This window comes from Triturus cristatus, chromosome 4_1, assembly GCF_964204655.1.
Source record: "Triturus cristatus chromosome 4_1, aTriCri1.1, whole genome shotgun sequence".
Lineage (NCBI taxonomy): Eukaryota > Metazoa > Chordata > Amphibia > Caudata > Salamandridae > Triturus > Triturus cristatus.
Window position 1 is genome coordinate 429,901,605 of NC_140585.1, and position 26,869 is coordinate 429,928,473.

Consider the following 26,869-nt stretch of genomic DNA (forward strand, 5'->3'; position numbering starts at 1 on the left):
ACATTATAGTTGTCTGGTTTCACCAGATTTTCACGTATTTGTCATTGTTTTTAGAATGTGCTAGTCTTATGTTGTATGAATGCGGTATGTGTGGAAGTCTTTGATTAGAGATTGTGATATTCTTAGTCTTGGTGTCTGTTTCTTATATTTTGTTATTTTCGTGTATATAGAAATACTTGTGTGATCATACACTGCAAAAGTCTTTATTATCTAATATTTATAATAAAAATGACAATATTCTTTGTGTTTTTTCATTGTTTAATATATATGCAGTTCATTGCACGATTATTGTTTAAATATATGTGTATTTACCTCAGTTGCTTCTTTAGTCATTGTTGTTTTCTTGGCTCATTCTGGACTCCTAGTGAGTGATGTTATGATAGCGAGAGATTCCGCCTATTAAAGTACTTTACAGGCAGAACAGCTTTTGTTTACTTCATTGCACTATTTTCCCCTAAATGGCCTGCCTGTTAATCATTATCTCAGGGGTCCACTCTCTTCTGTATTTACTTATACAGCACACCATTGTAATGCATAAAGTAATGGGGACATTTGGCAATATAATGGCAATTGTTGCTCGTGGTCTCGTTAAGTAGGCATACAAGTGATGAAAGCATATTGTTGTCTACCTGCACACATTATGGCAATAGCTATTGTATCATGGGGGCCTGGGCACATGATGCTGATTGCTGGGCACATATTACAAGTGACTGGTATAAGAATGGGTACGTGCCTGATAGAAAAGTTTGAAAGAAGATAGGGTATCTGATTTCATGTGATTTTCACATATTTGTTTATTCCCTATGAAGGACAGCTGATGTTAGTTGCATACTTAAGCTGTCTATTGAAAACAAAACACCTGTTATTTAAACATACAAATAATCTGTTTGAGCACACTGATTTATTTAGTATTTTCTAAAATTAATAGGAAACGCATCAGGCTCCAAATGAATGTATTTACTGAAAACACAACGCCAATATTATACAACAAAAATATGTCAAGTTAATTTGTTGAGGAATGATTCATGGTCATCTGTTACAGCAGTAGGAGGTAACAGATAGTTACTATTTCTGTCTTGAGGCATTTTATGATGTAGATTAATATTATATATATATATATACACAAAGACATGTGTACTTTCCAAACAGCAGCTGAAGCGAGTGGCAAACTAGTTTTGTTTTGCCAATAACTGTCAATCAATCAATCATCGCATTTATATAGCGCACTACTCACCCAGAGGGTCTCAAGGCGCTGGGGGGTCCGCTACTGCTCGAACAGCCAAGTCTTGAGTTGCTTCCTGAAGGCGAAGTGGTCCTGGGTCTGGCAGAGGTGGGTGGGGAGGGAGTTCCATGTCTTGGCGGCGAGGTAGGAGAAGGATTGTCCCCCTGTGGTGGCTCTTCGGATGCGGGGGACGGCGGCGAGGGCGTGGCTGGTCGATCGAAGCTGGCGTTTGGGAGCATAGAAGTTGAGGCGGCTGTTGAGGTATCCTGGGCCTTGGTTGTGTAGGGCTTTGTGTGCGTGGGTGAGGAGACGGAAGGTGATTCTCTTGTTGACCGGGAGCCAGTGCAGGTCTCTCAAGTGTCTGGAGATGTGGCTGCGACAGGGGATGTCCAGGATGAGTCGTGCTGAGGCGTTCCGGATCCGCTGGAGTCTCTTCTGGAGTTTGGCGGTGGTTCCAGCATAGAGGGAGTTGCCGTAGTCCAGACGGCTGGTGACGAGGGCCTGGGTGACCGTCTTCCTGGTCTCGGTGGGGATCCACCGGAAGATCTTGCGTAGCATGCGCAGGATGTTGAAGCACGACGAGGAGACAGCGTTGACTTGTCTGGTCATGGAGAGGGAGGAGTCCAGGATGAAGCCCAGGTTGCGTGCGTGGTCTGTTGGTTTGGGTGCGCTGCCTAGAGCGGTGGGCCACCAGGAGTCGTCCCAAGTGGCGGGTGAGGATCCCAGGATGAGCACTTCCGTCTTGTCCAAGTTCAGTTTCAGGCGGCTGTTCTTCATCCATTCGGCTACCTCTTTCATCCCTTCGTGAAGGTTGGCTCTGGCGGTGGCGGGGTCGTTGGTGAGGGAGAGGATCAGCTGGGTGTCGTCGGCGTAGGAGATGATGTTGAGGTTGTGCTGGCGTGCGATGTCAGTGAGGGGGCTCATATAGACGTTGAAGAGAGTAGGACTGAGCGAGGAGCCTTGAGGAACGCCGCAGATGACTTCGGTGGCTTCAGATCTGAACGGAGGGAGGCGGACTCTCTGTGTCCTTCCGGCGAGGAAGGAGATGATCCACTCCAGTGCCTTTTCTTGGACTCCGATGTTGCTGAGGCGTTGTACTAGGGTACGGTGGCGGACAGTGTCGAAGGCCGCGGAGAGGTCGAGGAGGATGAGGGCCGCTGTTTCTCCGTTGTCGAGTAGCGCTCGGATGTCATCGGTGGCTGCGATCAGGGCGGTCTCGGTGCTGTGGTTGGCCCGGAAGCCAGACTGCGAGGGGTCGAGGGATCCGTTCGTCTCGAGGAAGGCGGCCAGCTGCTTGTTGACGGTCTTCTCGATGACTTTTGCGGGAAATGGGAGCAGCGAGATGGGGCGGTAGTTCTTGAGGTCGGTGGGGTCGGCCGATGGCTTCTTGAGTAGGGCGCTGAGTTTGGCGTGCTTCCAGCTCTCCGGGAAGGTAGCGGTGTTGAAGGAGGTGTTGATGATGTTCCGCAGGTGGGGTGCGATGACAGCGTCGGCCTTGTTGAAAATGTGGTGAGGGCAGGGATCGGTCGGAGATCCGGAGTGGATGGAGTTCATCGTGCGGACGGTGTCTTCGGTGCTGATCGGGGTCCAGGCGCGGAGGGTGGTGGTGGGGGGCGGTGGTTCGGTCGTGGCGTTCGTCGGTTGAGTGCTGAAGCTGTTGTGTATGTCCGCGATCTTGTTGTGGAAGTAGGAGGCGAGGGAGTTGCAGAGGTCTTGCGAAGGGGTGATGTTGTTGTTTCCGGCGTTGGGGTTGGAGAGCTCTTTGACGATGTTGAAGAGTTGCTTGTTGTTGTGTGCGTTGTTGTCCAGTCGTTCCTTGAATGCGGTTTTCTTGGTGGCGTGGATAAGTTGGTGGTGTTTTCGGGTGGCGAGCTTGAGGGCAGTCATGTTGTCCGGTGTTGGGTCTCTGCGCCAGGTTTTCTCGAGGGCTCGGCAGTTCTTCTTGGAGCTTTTGAGTTCGTCGGTGAACCATGGGGCTCTCTTGCTACCGGGTCTGCTAGGCGGGTTCCTCAGGGGGGCGAGCTTGTCTGCGCAGTCGCTGATCCACTTCGTGAGGTTGGTGGCCGCCTGGCTGGGGTTCGTTGTGCTGGTGGGCGGGTTCATGCTCAGGGAGGTCGCGAGCTGGTCGGCTGTGATCTTGTTCCAGCTCCTGCGTGCAACCTGTTGCTGGTGGTGGTGGATCGTGGTCCTGCCGAAGCTGAAGTGGACGCAGCTGTGGCCGGTCCAGTGGAGTCCGGTGGCGTGGCTGAAGGCGATGTCCTTGCTGGATGAGAAGACGGGGTCGAGTGTTTGTCCGGCGTAGTGGGTGGGGGTGGTGACCAGCTGCTTGAGACCGAGGTTGGCGAGGTTGTCCAGCAGGGCGGTGGTGTTGCGGTCGTTGTAGTTCTCCAGGTGGAAGTTGAGGTCCCCTAGGAGGATGTAGTCAGCGGAGCAGAGGGCGTGTGGGCTGATGAAGTCGGCAATGTCTTCGCTGAATTGTGTGCGTTGTCCCGGGGGTCTGTAGATGAGGGTGCCTCTGAGGGTGGTCTTGGGGTTGATGTGGACTTGGAAGTGCAGGTGCTCGGCGGTTGCGAGGGTGTCGTCGGTGTTGGTCGTGATGCGGATGGTGTTCCTGTGGACGATGGCGATGCCTCCTCCGGTGTGGTTGATGCGGTCCCTTCGGATGATCTTGTAGCCGTCTGGGATGGCGATGGCGATGTCAGGCGCTGAGGAGGCGTTCATCCAGGTTTCCGTGAAGAAGGCGACGTCTGGGGCTGTGGTGTCGAGAAGGTTCCAGATCTCGATGGCGTGCCTGTGGACGGAGCGGGTGTTGAGCAGGATGCATTTCAGGTGGCTGCTGCTGTTGCTCGTCTTGGTCTTGGTTGGTGCAGGTGTAGTGCAGGTCCGGAAGCAGGTGAACTTGCAGGAGTTGCAGCAGAAGGGTCCGTGGGTGCGTCTCGGGGTGGCACGGTAGCAGCCCGGGACTCGGCCGGCGTTGAGGGTGGCGGCGTCGTACGTCCGGCGGGCAGGCTGGGGTCTGCGGGGACCAGGGGTCCTGGCACTGGGCACGGTCCAGGCGCGGACGGGCGCAGACAGGCTTACCTTTGGTGCACCTTCGGCGCTCAATCGGTGCTCCCGCTGCGCGTGTCCGCTGCGCGGTCGCTCTGGGGGCGTCATAAATCTGGAGCCGGGAGGGCGGGTCAGCTGGGAGGCGGGAGCGGGGCGGCCAATGGGCTGGAGGTGGGCGGGGCCGCAGGGAGGCAGCGGCGGGAATCGGCGATGACGGGCGGCTCAGCGGCGGCTGGGTCGCTCTGGCAGGCAGGCAGACAGGAAGGCGTTTGGCAGCAGGAGGGGTGACCCGGCCTCGTAGAAGGCACAGTGGTCACTGTGGCACCATTTGATGAATCTTCACAACATTTTCTAAACTAGTTTGCCACTTACGTCAGCTGCTGTTTGGAAAATTTTAGGGTGACTTGTCAAACGGGGACCGAGAAAACGGGAGATTCCCATGTGGCCCCTTTCCCAGGGTCCAGTAAAAATGCAATAGGAGGGGAGGCCACGCCCCGGGCTGCATTAGGCCCAGGGATCCCATCCCCCAGTGCCCAGTCCTGGGTGAACTGAATATTTAGAGGTCTATATTTTAGAACGTTTTTAAGTATTATGAGCAAATTAGTTTAATTAGAACACTTTTAGTATTTGCATTAGCACCTTATTGCGAATTTGCACATTTAATAAGCATCTGGCATAGTCTTATGGATAATACTGTTGTGTTCCCCATACTTTGGATAAGAGAACCATAGTAGGTTACATATATTTGACATTTGAAACTGACAGTGTATTTAGGCAGGTATTATATGTCGACTTAGAAAAACACAGTAATACATTCTTTATTTTGAAGAAATGTTTTGCTGACCATCAATTTCCATTTCGTCTGTTAATAGTTATATAAGAGACCCAGGGACAGTATATGATATAAGGGCAGTATTTTGCACATAATACAATATAATAAATTGAGTAAATTGTTTTTATTATATTTATATATTTTATGTATTTATATCATATTTATACCCCTTGACATTATAGATGAAATTGGAATTAATGGTGGAAAATCTGTATTGAAACAGCTAAGGAAATCGATTTGAACCTACTTCCAATCCCTGGATCAAAGAAACCATGAGAATGTACATTATTAGTACTGATGGACTCAACAGAGAAAAAAAGAAAAAAATACTTTATGCTTTGAGATATGTGGAGAAATGTATTTCTTCTATGTTTATTCATGGTGTTCTGTCACGTGGGTGTTGCATCACATAAAAATATGGCGTTTTATTTTCTCCGTGTATGTGAACAAGGGCAAGTGGTGCCCGAAACGCGTCATCAGAGGAAAACAACAATAAATTGATAATCTGCCCGGAGTTTGTGGTTCGTGGTTCCTTGGTAGCTGAATCAGCGTACACGACGCTGCAAGCAGACGAAGGTTCTGGTGTGACTGCATATATATATATATATATATATATATATATATATAGGGGTTTTCAATGAAATAAATAATGCCGGAAATTGCGTGTGAGCCATTGATGTGATGACTAATTAGCAGCCCATGAAGAAGGAGCCTTGAGCTTTGAAACGCGTTGGCGAGATATGCTAATCCTTGGGGCAACAGACAAGCTGCATTTGAAAGTCGGCAGGCGAGAGAGCTGGGTGTGCCTTCTCAATGCTTCAGGGCACATTGTGGGACAATTTTTAACACGGCAGCCTGGCCGTGGAGAGGAGCACCATCGTGGAAGAAACGAGGCTGAGGATCTGAACTAATCAGAACTGGTACAGTGCAGCGCTCTCTATGCGTAAAGAACTTGCCTTACTGCACCCAAATCCTACTAAGGACATGAAATAGCTTTAATTTTAAAATCACATCAAACCTACTAAAGGATAATTGTTTTTGCTCTAAACAGGCACTGCGTGTTCCATCATGCATTTCAATTTGTTTGCACTTAGCAACGCCCACTGAGGGGTTTTCAATGAAATAAATAATGCCGGAAATTGCGTGTGAGCCATTGATGTGATGACTAATTAGCAGCCCATGAAGAAGGAGCCTTGAGCTTTGAAACGCGTTGGCGAGATATGCTAATCCTTGGGGCAACAGACAAGCTGCATTTGAAAGTCGGCAGGCGAGAGAGCTGGGTGTGCCTTCTCAATGCTTCAGGGCACATTGTGGGACATATATATATATATATATGTATATATATACATATATATATATATATATATATATACAGATACATGTGTACTTTCCAAACAGCAGCTGAAGCCAGTGGCAAACTAGTTTTGTTTTGCTAATCTTCACAACATTTTCAAAACTAGTTTGCCACGGGGACCGAGAAAACGGGAGATTCCCATGTGGCCCCTCTCCCAGGGTCCAGTAAAAATGCAATAGGAGAGGAGGCCACGCCCCGGGCTGCATTAGGCCCAGGGATCCCATCCCCCAGTGCCCAATTGGGCACTGCAAAGGAATTGGGGCCACGCAGCCCCCCTCACAGAGCCATTAATGACCTTAGGGACACCATCCCCCAGGGCCAGGCTCCTGCTATGCTCTGGGGTGCCTACCCCTGTGACATGGTAGTTTCCCTGCCCACATGAGTACGGGCAGGGAAAAGAACCTCTGTTTGCTCTTACTTGGCGGGAGCAATTTAAAGCTCTTGCCAAGTGTGAGCAAACAGTAAGTCTGCTGCCAACAGGCAGGAGCAGGAAAACGTCTCCCACCCGCTGGAAGTGGATTTTTCATCTGTTTCTGTGCCCGCTGTGAAGGGGGCAGGGAAACAGCTGAAAAAATTGCTCTTACATGCTGGGAGCAGCATGCTGATCCCTGCGTGTGGGAGCAATGCTGGCTTCTGCTAGAGGCGGGAGCCTGCTGGGACCATGGGAGCATTGGTGCTTTCCCCACAGCCACCTAAATAAATACACTGGGTGCCCTGGGTAGGGCCAGGGCACCAAACATTGACTGCCCAGTGCCCAGTGGATTTTGCCGCCAGGGAGGGGGACCCCCTACCCTATCATTTTTAGCCCAGGGAGTGGGGCTGCAGGCCACATCACAAAATGGCCAGGCCAGCGAGATGGGGTTACTGGGCAAAAATTGGCCTGGGGCCCTGCTGCCCCTCTTCCTAATTAATAAATAATGAGACCCTGGGGGTTGGGGTCCCAGGGGCCAATTTTTTCCCAGGAGGGGATGCATGCCACCTCCCACTTATGTATGGACAGGCCCCAGGAGATGGGGTCTCTGGGGCCAGAATTTGGTCCAGGGAGGGGGACTTCATGCCCCGTCCAGATTTACAATAAGGCAATGGCCCAGGAGATGGGTTACCCAGGGCTGTAAAACAGCCGTGGAGGGGGCCTTATGTCCCTCTCCTACTTCAAAATACGGCCGGGCCCTGGGAGAATAGGTCCCTTGAGCCAAATTGTGACCTTAAGAGGGGACCACATACCACCCTCCCCTAAAAAATGTGGTGGGCCCTAGGGGTTGGGATCCCCAGGGCTGAAATCCACTCTGGAAGGAGAGCTGCATGCCCCCCTCTTAGGTTGGCTGGCTTTTGGGGGTTGGCCACGGGCCCTGTGGGCAACTCCCACTACGCACAGAAAAAGCCAAAGGTCATGCAAGGCATGGGGCTGGGTGCAGGTGGAGGTTTTATTTAAAAAAAATAATTTTTGAGCAGAACAGGGATAGTAACAAACAATCAGGAAATATTCTCCATGTACAAATCAAACATAATCCTTATAATATACCACCTAAGACAATTAGACATTGATGTACTAAAATACCATGACTGAATGGCAAAAAAACATTTACGTGAAGTGAAAAAATGCAAGAGAAGAACTATAAATATTTTGGCATAGAGTCCAATGTTACTACAAAGTGTCGGAATACAGTACATATGAATTTTTAAACAGTATTTGCTGCTTAATACTAACTCAATATGAAATCCATTTCTAGAACTGGACCCCAATTCCTAAAGTGCAAAAAGTGAGAAAGTGCTAAAAAAAAAAAAAAAATACGAAGACAAATACTCAAAGTATTTAGACTATAAACCTTTAACATCCATAGCAGCATTATCATAAACATTAAACCCTTTTTCATGCTAACCCAGTACATGGAAGTTCTTTAGCTAAAGTGCAAAAAAACTGCCTTACTACTCCCCCTACAGGAAGGCTCAACTACTACTTTTGAAGATGCAGGTGAAAATATAACAGCAGTAAGTCCACGACTGGTAACAGCCCTATCCGAGACTGTCGCTGTGCACCCAGTAGTGGAAATAGAAATAGGTGACTGTTTACCAGTTCCTGGGGAACAGGCAGGGATCTCATCTCTTTTGAATAATGCTCAGCTCCAGCCTCCAGTTTCTGAAATCAAAGAAGCAAATATGTTTAAAATAGACATTAAGGAAATGCTCAACATGATCTTAGATGAAATCAGGGATTTAAAAAAATCACAAGAAACTGTGACGGCATCCATTCACCTTCGTCTGGATAAAATCGAAGAAGCAATGGCGGGTTTCCCCGCTAGAATTCAAGAAGCAGAGACAAGAATCTCTGACTTGGAAGACCAGATGAACAGTATGTCCTTGAAAGTTAAAGAGGGGGTTAAGGAAAAACGAGTACTGGAAAATAAACTGGAGGAACTTGAAAATCATACCAGGCGCACCAACCTCCGGTAGGGGTGTCGGAGGGTATTGAAGGAGCACAACCTCTCCAGTGGGCAGAATCCTTCATTAAACAGAAAATACTTCCTGGCTGTATGGATGATTTAACAATTACCCGGGCGCATAGAATACCATCTCACCCTCTTCCAAACTCTCTGATACATCGCACCATTTTAGTTAATTTTGCAGATTTCAGAGTCAAAGAGAGAATCCTCAGCAAGGCTATTGAACAAAGACAATTTTCGGTTAATGAGACATCAAAATGCAGAGTCTTTTCAGATATGTCAGCATAGGCAGCCAGAAGACGAAACTCCTGCATCTTTTTAACCCCTTCGCTGCTAGGCCTTTTCCCCTCCTGTGCTAAGCCTTTTTTTGGCTATTTGGGGTAGTGCGCGCTTAGGCCCCTGTAACTTTTTGACCACAGTAGGTATCCACGCCAAATTTTCGTCTTTTTCTTCCAACATCATGGGGATTCTAAAGGTACCCTGGGTTTGTGGATTCTCCTAGAGGGTTCCCAGAAATTAGTCAAAATACAGCAACATTTGGTTTTTTGTGTGAAAAATGGGGAAAAGTGGCTGCAAATGAAAGCGTCTGGGTTTTTCTCTGCAAATGATATCAAAAAAGGGTTTGTGGGGCTGAAATCACCATTTCTCCAGCTTTTAGAGAATGACAGATTTTTGTCAGAAATCCAACATTTTTTACACAGTTTTGACATTTTTCTGGGACATACCCTATTTTTGCTATTTTTTGTGCTTTCAACCTCCTTCCAGATAATGGTAGAAATCGGTAGAAAAGCAATAATGGATCCTGGAAAGCTATACATTTGTGAAAAGTAGACAAAATTCTGAATTCAGCAAGGGGTCATTTGTGTAGATCCATCAAGGTTTCTTTATAGAAACTAACAGGTAAATATAGGAAAAATTAAAAATGTGTTGAAAAAAGCAGCCTTTTGAGTCAATGTTTTCACCTGTAACTTCTTCTAATTATGACATCTCTTTGAAAGCAATATATCGTTACATCCGGTGGACCTTCCTGGTTTTGGGGATATATAGGACTTGTAGGTTCACCAAGAGCCCAACGAACCCAGAGTAAAAAAACTGAGCAGCATTTTGTAATGTTTTTTTTTTTTGTTCCGGGTATGTAGCAATTATTGTGGGAAAATGTATACATGGAAAAATCGGTATGAAAGACACCTACGTATTTCTGAAATGGGAACAAATTACAGAGTTTAGAAACAGTGCATATTTGCACATTTTCGAAATTGGGAATACTCATACTTGCATGACAATTATTGGTCATTTTTCAAAAATTGTTTTTTTTTACCCAATGTCTTTCATTTGGAAGGGAGAAACGCATCAAAAATCAATAGGTAATAACAGTTGCTTTACAAATCTGAACTACCCTAAGTCTCCCGATAAAAATGGTATCTCACTTGTGTGTGTAGGCATAGTGCCCACGACAGGAAGTGGCTCAAAACCTAAGGTGAACACACGACATTTTCACACTGAAAATTTACACATTTTTTGCGAAGAGTCTAGGTGTAGTTTTTGAACCCTAGCCCTGCCGGCACCTGGGGAAACCTTGCAAACCTATACATTTTTGAAAACTAGACAGCGAGGGGAATCCAGGATGGGGTGTCTTGAGTGCCTCCCACCATGATCTGTTACCCAGAATCCCTTGCAAACGTAAAAAAATGACGAAAAAAAACACATTTTCCCCACATTTCTGTGATGGAAAGTTCTGGAATCTTCGTGGATCCACAAATTTCCACCCACCCCGCGTTCCCCAAAGTCCTACGAGAAAAATGGTACCTCACTTGTGCAGGTCGGCCTAGTGCCCGTGACAGGAAACGGCGCAAAACGCAACGTGGTTACACCTCAATTTTGCAGTGAAAAATGACCCTTTTTTGGCAAAGTGACTAGCTGTAGTTTTTGAACCCTAGCCCTGCCGGCACCTAGGGAAACCTAGAAAACCTATACATTTTTTAAAACTAGACACCCAGGGGAATCCAGGATGGGTTGTCTTGAGTGCCTCCCACCAAGGTCTGTTACCCAGAATCCCTTGCAAACGTAAAAAAATGAAAAAAAAAACACATTTTCCCGACAGTTCTGTGATGGAAAGTTCTGGAATCTGCGTGGATCCACAAATTTCTACCCACCCTGCGTTCCCCAAAGTCCTACGAGAAAAATGGTACCTCACTTGTCCGGGTCGGGCTTGTGCCCGCGGCAGGAAACGGCGCAAAACGCAACGTGCTTACACCTCAATTTTTTTTTTTTTAAATTTTATTTTTGAACTTTAGGGCAAACATACAGCTGTATTCCAAAATGCGACAATGAGTACACAGTTCATCATAGGTGATACATAGAAAGCATGGAGGAGAAACAGGCAAGACATTTCGGGCAGTGTTGGTGCGGACAGTATCATCAAAACAGTGCAATACAACACGCAGGTGAATACCCACAGAAGACACCGTAATGCGTACACATCTTGAGGGGCCCTTCACTCAACACTCCACACAATAAAATCATACCAAGCTCATCGGAGTGGAGACCCACAGCTTCAGCGCATACCGTACTACACCACCATGGCAACAGCCCCAGGCAGCCACCCTCCCGAGCACCTGAGGTCAACAGCCAGAGATCACGCGGACATCACGTCGTCCGCGGTAGCCTCCCCAGCCAGGAGATAGCATCGCAGCGGTGCCCAGATGTCCGTGGGCCGTGACGTTGGCGGCATAAGCTCAGAATACGTACAGATCTGGTCTTGACAGTATGTAAGATCACGCATCCAGTCCTTGAATTTCGGGGCCCTGCCTCTGCCCCAGCGACACGCAACCCTTCTCTTAGCAAGCAAAAAGGCAAGCGCGATGAATTAGCGGTGTGTCGCCTGTATAGGCTCTACATTGCCCAGCAGGGCCAGGAGAGGGGAGGGCTCCACCACTGTGTTGATCATTTTAGAGAGCGCTTCAAACACCTGGCACCAATAGCGGTGCACTGCTTGACACGACCACGCTAGGTGAAGAAAGTCCGCACCAGGAGCCCGGCATCTGTCGTATCTATCATTGTCGCGGAGCTGATAGCTGTGAAGTCTGGCAGGTGTGTAGTATAGTCTGTGAATGTATTTGTAATGTATAATTCTGAAACGGCTACTGGAGGAAATGCGTTCCGTCTGCATTAAGCAGAATTGCCACTGTTTATCCGTCAATGGGGCCTGCAACTCCCGGTCCCACTTCTCCCTAGCTACCAACTGCGGCGCCGGTATTAAGGAGTGTACCGATCGGTATATTTTTGAAACGAGCTTGGCAGGGTCTTCATCAATCAGTATGCGTTGCAGCGGAGCCATATGCGGGGGTTCCTGTGGGAAGCTGGGCGTGAGTGCCCTTATCCCTTGTCGAAGTCGGATGTATAGAAAAACATCGAGGGGAGAAGGCTGTATGCTGTCATACAAGTGGTCCATGGACCGGAATGTGCCATTGTGGTACAAGTCCCCCCACGTCACCACATGGATAGTGTGAAGTAATTTCCGGAAACCCGCCTCCTGCAGCAGGGGCATACTTGGGTGGTAAGCAAGGGGCAAAAGCGGCGCGTATAACAAGTCAAGCCCCAGAGTGGCAGCCAATTGATTCCATGCAGTCACCGTGCTAATCAACGTCGTGGGCGTCTTGTCTCTCCCCTGCACTGGGATGTACAACGCGCCCTCAATAGGGATCGGGTGTGCCAGCCAGTGTTCGGCTGCAAGCTGCGGCATATATCTAGGCTGCCGTATCCAGAAGTAAGCGTAATGCGCCTGGGCTGCCTGATAAGACAGCTCAAAGTTGGGGGTGCCTTATCCACCCTGAGTGTAAGGCTTAACGAGGATCTCCCACTTGAGCCGGGGCGACTTACCGCCCCACACTAGTCTGATGAGTTCCGTGCAGAGTTGCCTAAAAAAAAAGGCGCCCGGATAAAATGGAATATTCAGGAAGAGATACAACAACTGCGGCAATATTATCATTTTAATCAATGATGACCTGCCAGCCATGGAGAGGGGCAGAGCGATCCAGCGAGTAATGCAATCCGTAATGCGGGACATCGCCATGCCATAGTTAGCCCTCAGGAGCTCCTCCCTGTTTTTCTCTATATGTATGCCCAAATATTTAAAGTCCCCCTCACACCAGGCGAGGGGGAAGTCCAGCCCAAACCGCCCAGTGGAGGCCATTAGGGGGAACAAACAAGACTTGCTCCAATTGATCTGGACACCGGAAATCCTGCCAATTCGAAGAAATTCCCTGAGGATCGGGTTGAGGTTATCCCTAGGGTCACGTACATAAAGGGTGATAGCATCAGCGTACATGGATATTAATATCTGCCTCTGGAAACATCTCAGCGCCTTTTCCCTATGGTGTTGCCGCAACTTTGCTGCCAGGTGCTCTATGGCTAAAGCAAACAGCAGTGGTGATAGAGGGCACCCCTGTCTGGTGCCTCTGGTAATAGGGAACGCAGAGGAAAGGTGGCCGTTCACCAGTACTTTGGCTGTAGGAGCGGTGTATAATAACTTGATCCACGAGATAAATATGTTCGGGAATCCCATGCGCTCCAACACTTGGAACAAGTAGTCCCACTCAAGGGAGTCAAATGCCTTCGTGGCATCATGGAAAACGGCGGCCATGGGCTGGTCATCATGCACCGAATTTAGGATCGAGAAGAACGTGCGCAGGTTATGGGACGTTGCCCTTCCGGGCATGAACCGGGCCTGATCGGGTAATATCAGGTTAGGGAGTAGCAGATTAATACGAGTGGCTACGAGCTTGGCTAGGATTTTCACATCGCAATTAAGCAAGGAGAGAAGACGGTAGGAGTCACAGTCATTCGCCGCCTTCCCTGGTTTAAGGAGTGACGTGATGAGGGCCATGCGCATCGAAGGGGACAGGTGGCCCACCTCTAACGCATCTTCATACACCTCTCTCAATACTGGTGCCATAAAGTCAATGTAGGTCTTATAGAATTCGATTGGTATCCCATCCAGTCCGGCAGCCTTGCCCGACCTCATGTGCATAATAGCTACCCGCACCTCGTCCATTTCAAAGGGGGAACTCAGAAACTCTCTTTGCGCATCACTAAGCCACCCCAGGGACACATCCTCCAGGTAGTCGTGCAATTGTAGCTCCCCAGCCCTAGTCGACGCGTACAGCTCGCGATAGTGTGCAACAAACGCGTTGAGAATTTGTGCAGTGTCTCTGTACAATGTGCCGTCCGCACCTACAATCTCCATGATAGTATTGGACGGCCGCACTAGCCTCAGCGTCGCTGCCAGGGCTTTCCCCGGTCTCTCGCCCTCGCCATAACGCCGGGCGACCCAATGTTTGCCTCTAAATTTTGTTTCCCTAGCGGCTTCAGCAGTATACTCAGTGATTTTGTCACGAATACCTGCTAGCGTGACATCATCAGGATTTGCAGCCAATGATGTCTCCAGCGTCTGAAGGTCAGTTTCCAGGGCGCGAAGGCGCACCATAATACTCTTCAGTACACCCGACCCCTTGGCAATGCACAGACCACGCAAGGTCACTTTGAATGCATCCCAAATAGTTTCAACATCCTTCACAGAGTCCTTGTTACGCTTAAAGAAATCTAAGCAGTCCTCCCGCAGCTCCTCCTGAAAAGAGGCATCTAGGAGCATCATGGGTTGCAGACGCCAGGCCGTCAGTGGGGGGTCAAGGTCTGCAGCCCTCCAGGTAACGCGTACCGGCGCGTGATCCAAAAAGGTTCTCAGAAGGTGTTGCGCCCTAACCAACGCCACGTGAAATTGTGGGGCCAGGAGGACTTAATCAAGCCGTGCCCATGATCGCGCTTGCGCCGTGAAGTGTGTACCTTCACGGTCCACAGCGTGTAAGTGTCTCCATGTGTCAATTAGTCTATGCTCTTCTAATATCTCTAAAAGCGCCCCCCGGGAGTGGGTATAATGATGTGGGGCCGGGTGGGACCTGTCCAACGGCGGATTGAGCGTGGTATTAAAATCACCCCCCATATGAGGTGTTGTGTTCCTACACCCACTATGACTGCGCCGAGGTCCGCGAAGAAGTTTGGGTTGTCCACATTGGGACCATAGCAGCAGGCCAGGGTAACCGCCCTCTGCCCTAGTCTACCCCACATCAGGCAGTACCTGCCATGGGCATCACTTTGTGTACCTGACAGAATAAAGGGGGTCCCCTTTTTGACCAATATTGCAACACCTCAAGAGTATGAAGAATAGGAAGAAAAGGCAGTGTATTTCGCCCATCTACCGGCAAAGGTTGGAGCGGACTGCGCCTTGAAGTGGGTCTCCTGGAGAAACGCAATGTGGATTTCATGGCGATCTAAATAAGAAAGGATTTGTGTCCGTTTCCTAGGGTCCCCCAGGCCTCTGACGTTCCATGTAAGTATGTTCAGGTCAGTGTCTCCCATAGATGGGTTGATACGAAGAAGGAATATCGTGCACTGGTATAGGGCCCCCAATCCCACCACCCCCACCAGCCCTGCATGCTATCTGCCCTACTCCTCCAGCGCGGAGGTAACACAGTTCTGTGACCCACACCAACAGTCAGGACAAGACAGTATCCGCCTCCAGTAATTGTGTGCACTACATGCCCCACCAGGGGACCTCTTCGCAATCTCTCAGCAAAAACCCTTGTCGACGCTGTGAATGGTAACTCCAAGATCGTAGCTGCGCCCAACAGTTGAACAACATTTTCAAACACCCCTGACCCCCCACCCCTCCCCGCTGATTTCCCCAACATGTACCTTGCGCCAATTGCAATTTCAAATCTATCTGAAGACGTGTGACAACCAATCCCATAGAGTACTGAAACAGGAACTCTCTCCATCACCCAAGAACTAGCACCGAAGTACAGCCCCCACTCCGGTGAGCAGAGCCTGAATCCTGGGGGAAGCAGATTGCACAGCGCGCATATTGCTCAGCACTGAAACATGTGAGGTCAATATACCGCCCCCCCTCCAGCCATACGTCCCTTCGCCGCGGCCGGCAGAATCGGCCATAGTAGCGTGGGACCCTGCATCGAACCCTGGGGTAGCTCCGCCACCCCCCTCCCGAAGGGCAACTAAACTCAATAAAACTGTCCCAAACTGCACTGTGCCCCGGGGCCTAGCAGCAAGCCGAATGAACTTCCACCATCTTCGACATAGTCCAGCCATAAGTGTACACATCATAGCCCCCAGGGAGATCGCCGTGCTCCTTGTGAGCAATAAGACATCAGCACCTGGAAGGGGAAAGGAAGATACCAGAAAGGACCCGAAACCCTCTACCCCACCCCCCACCTACTAAAGCAGCCCCAACTTGCCAGATAAAACTACCCACCCCCTCCCATCATTGCCACCAAGTAGCTCAACAGGAGCAACATAGTCAGTTTAGTCAATGGGGTGCACCCTACAGGGGTCATCCAGGGGGCACACATATCCACCCTCTACGTCCCACTCCCCATCACAGACACAGGAAGGGGGGGAAGGGTGGTGCCTGGAATACATTACCAACCACCGACCAGCATTCGACCAGGGCAGTCTTGGTCAGTCTTGACGCCGCCCTTCAAAGGGGCTCGCGTGGCGGATCTCCAGGAAAAGACAGCGGAGCCGCCTACTAGTTCAGAGGATAGGCCCCAGAGACCCGCAGGCTAGCAGTTATTGTTCATCCCCCTGAGCAGCTTCCTCCTCTACCAGCCGCGCAGCCTGCACCCTCCGCAGGGACTTCAGGAAGTCATCCACTTGTTGCGGGTTCGTAAAGAAATGTTGCTTCGCTTGATGGGTGACTCTTAGCTTCGCCGGATAAAGCAACGCGTAATCAATTTGGAGGGAGCTTTTTCTTGACATCAACGAATTTACGCCGCTGCTCTTGAACGACAGGCGTAAAATCTGGGTAAACGGTGAAGCTGACACCCTCGCATGAAAGGTTTTGCTTCATACGTGCGGCCCGCAGCGCAGCATCACAATCTCTTTAGTTTAAGAGCCGCGCGATGATGGGACTAGGCGGAGCACCAGGTCTAGGTCGTGGTCCAAGTGAACGGTGTGCTCTCTCCACGATGAACTGTTTAGAGAACGTCTCCGAGCCGATGGAGGCCAGGAGTATCTTCTCCACGTATTCTTCCATGCGCCCAGTGTCGGTGGACTCTGGCACACCGACCACGCGAATGTTATTACGCCGGCTGCGGGCCTCCAACTCCTCATTCTTTGCAGCGATAACCCTCAGAACATTGTCCATTCTCGTAAGCTGCGTAGAATGGGAAGCAGTTGTGTCATCGTTATCAGAGATCCCCCTCTCAGCCTCAGTTATACATTCCTCGTGGGCTTCAATTTTCTGTGCAAACGCATCCATGCGCGATGAAAGGCGGTCCACCTTGTCAAATATGGTGGCAAAGCCTTGCCTCATCTCCCGCATCATCTGTTGAAGGTCCGACGGCGGAGAGGCCGTGTCCACGTCAGTCGCCGGAGGGCCCTGTGTGCCCCCCCCCCCATCCTGCGCACTCCGCAGCCCCGTCTTAGCCGCTGGGGCAGCAAATGTTAGTTTCGGTTGTTTATTGTCTTGTTTACCCATTGTGGGCTCGCTGAGGGGAGCCGCCGCTCACCACGAGGGAGCGAAGTTCGCCCCCTCTACAGGCAGGACAGAAGCAGAGGATCCCAGGAGCACCGCAGCCACCGTTGGCGTCCGTACAGATGAGGGCCCAGTCCAGCACCCTGATAGAAAGCCTGGAAGGGAGTGCGTCGTCAACCCCTGCCATCACCGGGGCAGCGCCAGCCAGCACACCCCTTAGCACAACCGCATCACTCTCAGTGGAAAGGGATAGCCGCGTGGTAAGTCCACCTCACGCAAGGATCGACAACAGGCTGTCCCGTCTAAGGCCCTCGGGCCAACGATTCCAATCTCCCGGCAAGAGTGGATGGGAGGGGGTCCGGAGTCAGCCACAGGGAACCCCATCAGTGGCCGCAGAGCGGTAAGTCGCGGCCAGGCGCCACCCAGGGTATCTTCCACAGTTGCCGTAAGGGCCCGCACAATCAAGTCTGCGTCTTCGCGCCTCAACTCCGGCCTCCAGCACTCAAAAGCCAACAGCCACGAAGCAATGGCGGTGCAATGTCACCATCGATCCTCTTCCGCACACCTCCCCAGCGATCACAGCAGGTGGGCCCCCCCGCGCACGGGACCCCAAATCAAGGGAAGCTGTAGGCTCGGACCGGCCACAACGTGACATCAGCAAGTGGCCCAGCAGGCATGTGCGGCACCGTCGGGGGGGGCGGCCATCCACCAGCACCCCAACTTGCACGATCCGTCCGAGGGGGGGGGCCCAGGCAACTCACCCCCCGTGCAACTCCGATAAACCCCTCTGGCCGCGAGCACAACCCGGCAAGGTAGCGCCGATCCCCCAGGCTCCGGGCCGCCACGCTCCACAATTTATCACAGTTTGCATGCCCACCGGGGGGCACCTCAGGCACAGGCCGTGTTTCTCGTCCTTGCGGTACCTTCCGCCTCCCGTCTGCGAGCAGACACTGCGCTCTAGAGTCCCTCCCACCATGGTGCAAACGTAAAAAAATGACAAAAAAAACAAATTTTTCCCACATTTCTGTGATGGAAAGTTCTAGAATCTGCGTGGATCCACAAATTTCCACCCACCCCGCATTCCCCAAAGTCCTACGAGAAATATGGTACCTCACTTGTGCGGGTCGGCCTAGTGCCCGCGACAGGAAACGGCGCAAAACGCAACGTGGTCACACCTCAATTTTGCAGTGAAAAATGACCCTTTTTTTGGCAAAGTGACTAGCTGTAGTTTTTTAACCCTAGCCCTGCCGGCACCTAGGAAAACCTAGTAAACCTATACATTTTTGAAAACTAGACACCCAGGGGAATCCAGGATGGGGTGTCTTGAGTGCCTCCCACCATGGTCTGTTACCCAGAATCCCTTGCAAACGTAAAAAAATGACAAAAAAAACACATTTTCCCCACATTTCTGTGATGGAAAGTTCTGGAATCTGCGTGGATCCACACATTTACACCCACCCCGCGTTCCCCAAAGTCCTACAAGAAAAATGGTACCTCACTTGTGCGGGTCGGCCTAGTGCCCGCGTCAGGAAACGGCGCAAAACGCAACGTGGTCACACCTCAATTTTGCAGTGAAAAATGACCCTCGTTTGGCAAAGTGACTAGCTGTAGTTTTTGAACCCTAGCCCTGCCGGCACCTAGGGAAACCTAGCAAACCTATACATTTTTGACGTCTAGACACCCAGGGGAATCCAGGATGGGGTAACTTGACTGCCTCCCACCATGGTCTGTTACCGAGAATCCCTTGCAAACGTAAAAAAGGTACAAAAAAAACACATTTTCCCCACCTTTCTGTGATGGAAAGTTCTGGAATCTGCGTGGATCCACAAATTTCCACCCACCCCGCGTTCCCCAAAGTCCTACAAGAAAAATGGTACCTCACTTGTGCGGTTCGGCCTAGTGCCCGCGACAGGAAACGGCGCAAAACGCAACGTGGTCACACCACAATTTTGCAGTGAAAAATTACACTTTTTTGGCAAAGTGACTAGCTGTAGTTTCTGAACCCTAGTTCTGCCGGCACATAGGGAAACCTACCAAACCCACGCATTTCTGAAAACTAGACACCCGGCAGCCTCCAGTGGATCCCCCAAAGTTTCCTTACCCAGAATCCCCTGCAAACCTCAATTTTAGCTGAAAAAATCCCTTTTTTCACACATTTTGGTGTGGGAAAGTTGTGGCATCACCGTGCTCACACAAATTTACCACCACCCAGCGTTCCCCCAGGTCTCCCGGTAAAAATGGTGCCTCACTTGTGTGGGAGGCCCAAGTACCCGCGGCAGGCAAGGGCCCAAAACGTAGTGAGGTAACATCAAAATGGCGTATCGCAAAACCACCTGGTTTTGCAAGGGGGGTCCTTGGGTTTTTGGCCCGGTGCTCGGCGGCCATCTAGGGAAACCTACCAAACCCACACATTTCTGAAAACTAGACACCCGGCGGCTTCCAGGGAGGTATGGCTTGCGTGGATCCCCCAACGTTTCCTTACCCAGAATCCCCTGCAAACCTCAATTTTAGCTGAAAAAATCACTTTTTTCACACATTTTGGTGTGGGAAAGTTGTGGCATCACCGGGCTCACACAAATTTACCACCACCCAGCGTTCCCCCAGGTCTCCCGGTAAAAATGGTGCCTCACTTGTGTGGGAGGCCCAAGTACTCGCGGCAGGCAAGGGCCCAAAACGTAGTGAGGCGACATCAAAATGGCCTATCGCAAAACCACCTGGTTTTGCAAGGGTAGTCACTTGGGTTTTTGGCCCGGTGCTCGGCGGCCATATAGGGAAACCTACCAAACCCACACATTTCTGAAAACTAGACACCCGGCAGCTTCCAGGGAGGTATGGCTTGCGTGGATCCCCCAACGTTTCCTTACCCAGAATCCCCTGAAAACCTCAATTGTAGCTGAAAAAATCACTTTTTTCACACTTTTTGGTGTGGGAAAGTTGTGGCATCACCGGGCTCACACAAATTTACCACCACCCAGCGTTCCCCCAGGTCTCCCAGTAAAAATGGTGCCTCACTTGTGTGGGAGGCCCAAGTACCCACGGCAGGCAAGGGCCCAAAACGTAGTGAGGCGACATCAAAATGGCCTATCGCAAAACCACCTGGTTTTGCAAGGGGGTAACTTGGGTTTTTGGCCCGGTGCTCGGCGGCCATCTAGGGAAACCTACCAAAGCCATGCATTTCTGAAAACTAGACACCCGGCGGCTTCCAGGGAGGTATGGCTTGCGTGGATCCCCCAACGTTTCCTTACCCAGAATCCCCTGCAAACCTCTTGTTTAGCTGAAAAAAACACTTTTTTCACACATTTTGGTGTGGGAAAGTTGTGGCATCACCGGGCTCACACAAATTTACCACCACCCAGCGTTCACCCAGGTCTCCCGGTAAAAATGGTGCCTCACTTGTGTGGGAGGCCCAAGTACCCGCGGCAGGCAAGGGCTCAAAACGTAGTGAGGCGACATCAAAATGGCCTATCGCAAAACCACCTGGTTTTGCAAGGGGGGTCACTTGGGTTTTTGGCCCGGTGCTCGGCGGCCATCTAGGGAAACCTACCAAACCCATGCATTTCTGAAAACTAGACACCCGGCGGCTTCCAGGGAGGTATGGCTTGCGTGGATCCCCCAAAGTTTCCTTACCCAGAATCCCCTGCAAACCTCAATTTTAGCTGAAAAAATCACTTTTTTCACACATTTTGGTGTGGGAAAGTTGTGGCATCACCGGGCTCACACAAATTTACCACCACCCAGTGTTCCCCCAGGTCTCCCGGTAAAAATGGTGCCTCACTTGTGTGGGAGGCCCAAGTACCCGCGGCAGGCAAGGGCCCAAACATTTTTCTGATAGGCAATGTTGATTTCGCCTCACTACGTTTTGGGCCCTTGCCTGCCGCGTGTACTTGGGCCTCCCACACAAGTGAGGCACCATTTTTACCGGGAGACCTGGGGGAACGCTGGGTGGTGGTAAATTTGTGTGAGCCCGGTGATGCCACAACTTTCCCACACCAAAAAGTGTGAAAAAAGTGATTTTTTCAGCTACAATTGAGGTTTGCAGGGGATTCTGGGTAAGGAAACGTTGGGGGATCCACACAAGCCATACCTCCCTGGAAGCCGCCGTATGTCTAGTTTTCAGAAACGCATGGGTTTGGTAGGTTTCCCAAGATGGCCGCCGAGCATCGGGCCAAAAACCCAAGTGACCCCCCTTGCAAAACCAGGTGGGTTTGCGTTAGGCCATTTTGATGTCGCCTCACTACGTTTTGGGCCCTTGCCTGCCGCGAGTACTTGGGCCTCCCACACAAGTGAGGCACCATTTTTACCGGGAGACCTGGGGGAATGCTGGGTGGTGGTAAATTTGTGTGAGCCCGGTGATGCCCCAACTTTCCCACACCAAAAAGTGTGAAAAAAGTGATTTTTTCAGCTAAAATTGAGGCTTGCAGTGGATTCTGGGTAAGGAAACGTTGGAGGATCCACGCAAGCCATACCTCCCTGGAAGCCGCCGGGTGTCTAGTTTTCAGAAATGCATGGGTTTGGTAGGTTTCCCTAGATGGCCACCGAGCACCGGGCCAAAAACCCAAGTGACCCCCCTTGCAAAACCAGGTGGTTTTGCGATAGGCCATTTTGATGTCGCCTCACTACGTTTTGGGCCCTTGCCTGCCGCGGGTACTTGGGCCTCCCACACAAGTGAGGCACCATTTTTACCGGGAGACCTGGGGGAACGCTGGGTGGTGGTAAATTTGTGTGAGCCCGGTGATGCCACAACTTTCCCACACCCAAATGTGTGAAAAAAGTGATTTTTTCAGCTAAAATTGAGGTTTGCAGGGGATTCTGGGTAAGGAAACGTTGGGGGATCCACACAAGCCATACCTCCCTGGAAGCCGCCGGGTGTCTAGTTTTCAGAAATGCATGGGTTTGGTAGGTTTCCCTAGATGGCCGCTGAGCACCGGGCCAAAAACCAAAGTGACCCCCCTTGCAAAACCAGATTAACTATTGTTCCTACAGCGTTAGAATTTTGGAATAATATTGCAATGAAAATGTGGCAGACATTTTCATGTTTGCAGGACATTGGGGATAAAAAACTTTTTGAATTCACAAGAGAGACATCACCATGAACTCCCATGGGTTTTCGACAATATCTACAGTTGGTGGGTTATTCTTACATGGAAAGTGTACCTTGGCAGAGAAACTAAAGACAAAGATTCCTGCACAACCATCTATTCCTCAAACACACACACATACTGGTTGGATTTGGCACGAGGGCGAGTCATGGTTCAGTGTATTAAATTTTATTAACAAGAGATTTCACAAAAATGAAATGCACTGTCAATAATTAAATTCACAAAAAACCAAACCAATGACTCGCAGCTCGTGAGCTGTAAAGCCACGTCAAGGCACCAACCACTTTACAGGCCATTCACACACCTTACATACCTGATACAAACAAGACCATTCGCACCACCAGGCACAAAAGCAACACATTGCAAAATTCACAAAAAGGGACAAGGTACACCCTGCTTCAGAAAGACAAATATTACTGAACAGCCATCTAATACGCAAGCACACACACATACTGGTTGGATTTGGCACGAGGGTGAGTGATGGTTCAGTAGATACAATTGTATTAGCAAGTGATTTCACAAAAATGAAATGCACTGGTAATAATTGAAAGGGCGAGAAACTGAACCATTGACTCACAGCTCGTGAGCTGTAAAGCCATGACAAGGCACCAACCTCTTTACAGGCCATACATACACCTTTCATACGTGTGAGACATACAAAACTATTCACACCGCCAGCCGTGGGCCCATCACATAACAAAACTCACACCAGCACACAGCGCCATTCAAGGGCCCATCACTTTCACACGCCCACAATCCTGACACAGCAACTACACAGGCTGATGGATTGTGTGGAGTGGCACTCAGCTAGCAGTGTGTGTAGTAACCAGCAGAAAGTCACTACTCACACACAGCCAGCCGAGTGCCAGCCCACACACACCACTAGCAGAGCACCATTCCACGCACACCGCTAGCCAAACACCAGTCCACACACACCGCTAGCCAAGCGCCAGTCCAGGCACACCACCAGCCAATCGCCAGTCCAGCCACACCAGCAGCCAATCGCCAATCCATGCACACTGCCAGCCAAGCTCCAGTCCATGCACACCACCAGCCAAGCACCAGTCCACGCACACCGCCAGTCCACGCACACCGCCAGCCAAGCACCATTCCACGCACACCACCAACCAAGTGCCAGTCCACACACACCAACAGCCAAGCGCCAGCCTACACACACCGCCATCACATTTAGGATTTTTTTAGAAAAAAATAAAAACACAAACAAATCGCAAATAGATACAAATCTTCAAACACAAAATCAGCAACTAAATACATTGCACTAACACCAACCTTGAAACAGAATCAAATTATCCAAAGAATACAGACCAGGCAGTTCACTTTACCACTCATGAATGCTCCCAAAAATTATTTCGCGTGTGGTACGCTCTAAAACAAGCAGGGACACACAGTGCAGGTTGAGAAGGACAGTCGGGGCACTACATACAACTCTCCTTCCGCGTACCTTTTCGCCAACAGACTCTACATCTCCTACTGGGAAAATCTTTTGAGGGTGTGGGAGAAATGTGATCAGGAAAGTGGCGATCTTCCAATCTAGCAACATCCTCCACCACTCCAACTCTAGGAACACTTGCCTGTTCCACTACAACAAGGCTGCCTATTACAGACTCCTGAAACTTAGCAAAAGTCATCTTTGACTTAGGGCAAGAATCCTGGAACACAACAAAAGCATTAAACATTGCCAAGTGGAAAAGATGGATAGCCAACTTCTTGTACCAAATGTAAGCCTTACGAAGAGCAGTGTAAGGTTCCAACCTCTGATCTACTCTGTCAACACCACCCATGTGCCTATTATAGTCTAAAATGCACACAGGTTTGCGCGCTTCAGCGACCTGACCCCAAACAGTCACAGGTGCAGTGCTTTCATCATGGATGGTAGTCAGCATGTAAACATCTCTCCTGTCTGAAAACTTCACAGCAAGAAGCTCCTGGCAACGCAACGCACTGCACTGTCCCCGCACAAGCTTTTGACAAACAAGTTCTTTCGGGAAACCTTTACGGTTAGAGTGGATTGTGACACAAGCAAGGGTGTCCACTTTGGCCAATTCCCTGAACAACCGCACACCGGTGTAGAAGTTATCTACATATAAATGGTGGCCTTTGTTAAAAAATCCTCTACCCAGTTCCCAAACAATTTTCTCAGTCACTCAAAAAGTGGACGGACAACCAGGGAGGTTAATCCTGGATTCCTTACCGGTGTACACCCTGAAATTAGAGACATATCCAGTCCTACTGTCACACAGCAGATACAGCTTTATTCCATAGCGTGCCCTCTTACTAGGAATGTATTGCCTAAAAACCAAGCGGCCCTTGAACAACACCAAAGACTCATCCACTGCAATTTCTTTCCCAGGAGCATAAATCTCAGAAAATCGATCAACAAAGTGATCAAGGACAGGCCTAATCTTAAAAAGACGGTCACACTCAGGGTGATCTCGTGGCAACGCTAAACCATTATCAACAAAATGCATCATCCGAAGCAGAAGCAAATACCTGTCACGACTCATGACTGCCGGAAAAATAGACGTTGCCATCAAGGGACTGCTAGACCAATATGAAGACATTGATGGCTTCCTTAGCAAGCCCATCAAAAAAGTTAAACCCAAGAACTTCTTCATATCTTCAAGATTTGTGGGAGTCCACCGGGTAGCTCTAGAGTGTGGCTTAAGACTGGCACTGTTGTCCCCCAAAAACTGTTCGGCATACAAATTAGTCTGCTCAACAATCTCTGCCAACATCACATCGTCCATGAACAACTGAAAAAAATGTACCGGCAAAAAGTTTTCAGTATTCACTCTACACCCTGGAACACCAGTAAACTCTGGCAATGCCGGCTGCACCATGCCAGGGGCAACCCAGAGGTCATCACTTTCAAAGGGAAGCCTTGCAGCCCCAGCCTGCAGCCCAGATGCCTCTTGCCGCACTACACCAACGGGAAGCCTTGCAGGCGCAGGCTGCTGCCCAGAAGCTTCTTGCCGCACTGCACCAACGGGAAGCCTTGCAGCCCCAGGCTGCAGCCCAGATGCCTCTTGCCGCACTATCGGCACATCAGTCTCCTCCTCTAACACAGGCACTTCATCCGCACTAAGAGTATCTTCATCATCCGATGACTGCATACAGAGAGAAAACTCACTGCCAGAATCGTCCCCTGCCTCCTCTCCCTCAGATGCAGAGTCAGTCTCTGAACCATGGTCAGAGGAAGACTCAAACAGCAAACCAACAACCTGCTGAGCAGTAATCCTGCGGCTAGCCATTATACTTACTAAGGTAGAAGACTGCACAAACAAGTCAACAACAACCAACAATGTGCAAACCAAGTAAGTAAAGAAATGTGTACCTTTATCACAAAGATCAATGTACTCAAAAACTATACAATTCAATTACAAGAGACAGCTGCACTCACCAGAAACCAACTCTGCAGTGACACAGCAAAAACCAACGATATCCAACTAGAAAGAAGAAAAAAAACCAAATTACTCACAAGACAACAAAATACACATCGAGCACCAATGCAAAAAGTTTTTGACACTCAAAAAACAAACATACTGCTATTATTACACCATTTGCAAAAAAAATTCATGCAGAGAAATCAAACACATTTACATTGTACAAAAAAAAGTCTCACCAAACTACACAAACAGCAGACCCACCAGTAACAACACGGCAAACTGAAAAGAGCAAAAGCCTTCACCTAGAACAAAAAAGTAAAAAAAAAGACATTACAATTGCAATTCACAAAAAATATAACAATAAACATTATAACATGCTATGTTACTACCCAAATGGTCAATCGGGTTGTGTGCCAGGTGGGGCAGAAAACAGCAGGAAAAAAAGAAGGCTACTCTGTCCCGGGGCGGGTGGGCCAAATACATATTATAAAAATTACACCCTGGAAGCGACACTTGCCAAAGGGGTCACTTCCATTTTTATTTACACTAATTCCCTGGTGTCTAGTGGGCTTTTCTGCCCCCCCCTGGGGCCAGAAACGGCTACACAAAAAACCGATCTGCCCCTGGGGGGGGGGGGGGGGGGTAGAAAAGTCTTGAAAAATATTTGGGCCCCCAGGAAGCAACCCTTGCCCAAGGGGCCACTTCCTTTACTCAAAAAAACACATCCCTGGTGTCTAGTGGGCTTTTCTGCCCACCCTGGGAGCAGAAACAGCTACATAAACGACCGATCTGCCCCCAGAGGGGGCAGAAAAGTTTTACAAAAAAAATGGGGGCCCAGGAAGCGACCCTTGCCCAAGGGGTCGCTTCCTACAACAACACACACATCCCTGGTGTCTAGTGGGCTTTTCTGACCCCCCT

The 26,869-nt window shown here is 49.8% G+C and overlaps 1 protein-coding gene across 3 annotated transcripts in view; it reads left to right on the top strand.

Annotated features, from left to right (window-relative positions):
* LOC146855076 (uncharacterized) overlaps positions 1-26,869 on the top strand; it is a 488,645-nt gene that overhangs the window by 238,940 nt on the left and 222,836 nt on the right. Inside the window, exon 2 of one of the 3 annotated variants that reach the window (XR_014980783.1) lies at positions 5,285-5,611. The exons of the other annotated variants lie outside the window; for them this stretch is intronic. The gene's annotated coding sequence lies outside the window, so the exon portion shown is untranslated. Of the gene's footprint in view, positions 1-5,284; positions 5,612-26,869 lie in introns of those variants that run through there. 3 annotated transcript variants of the gene reach the window in all.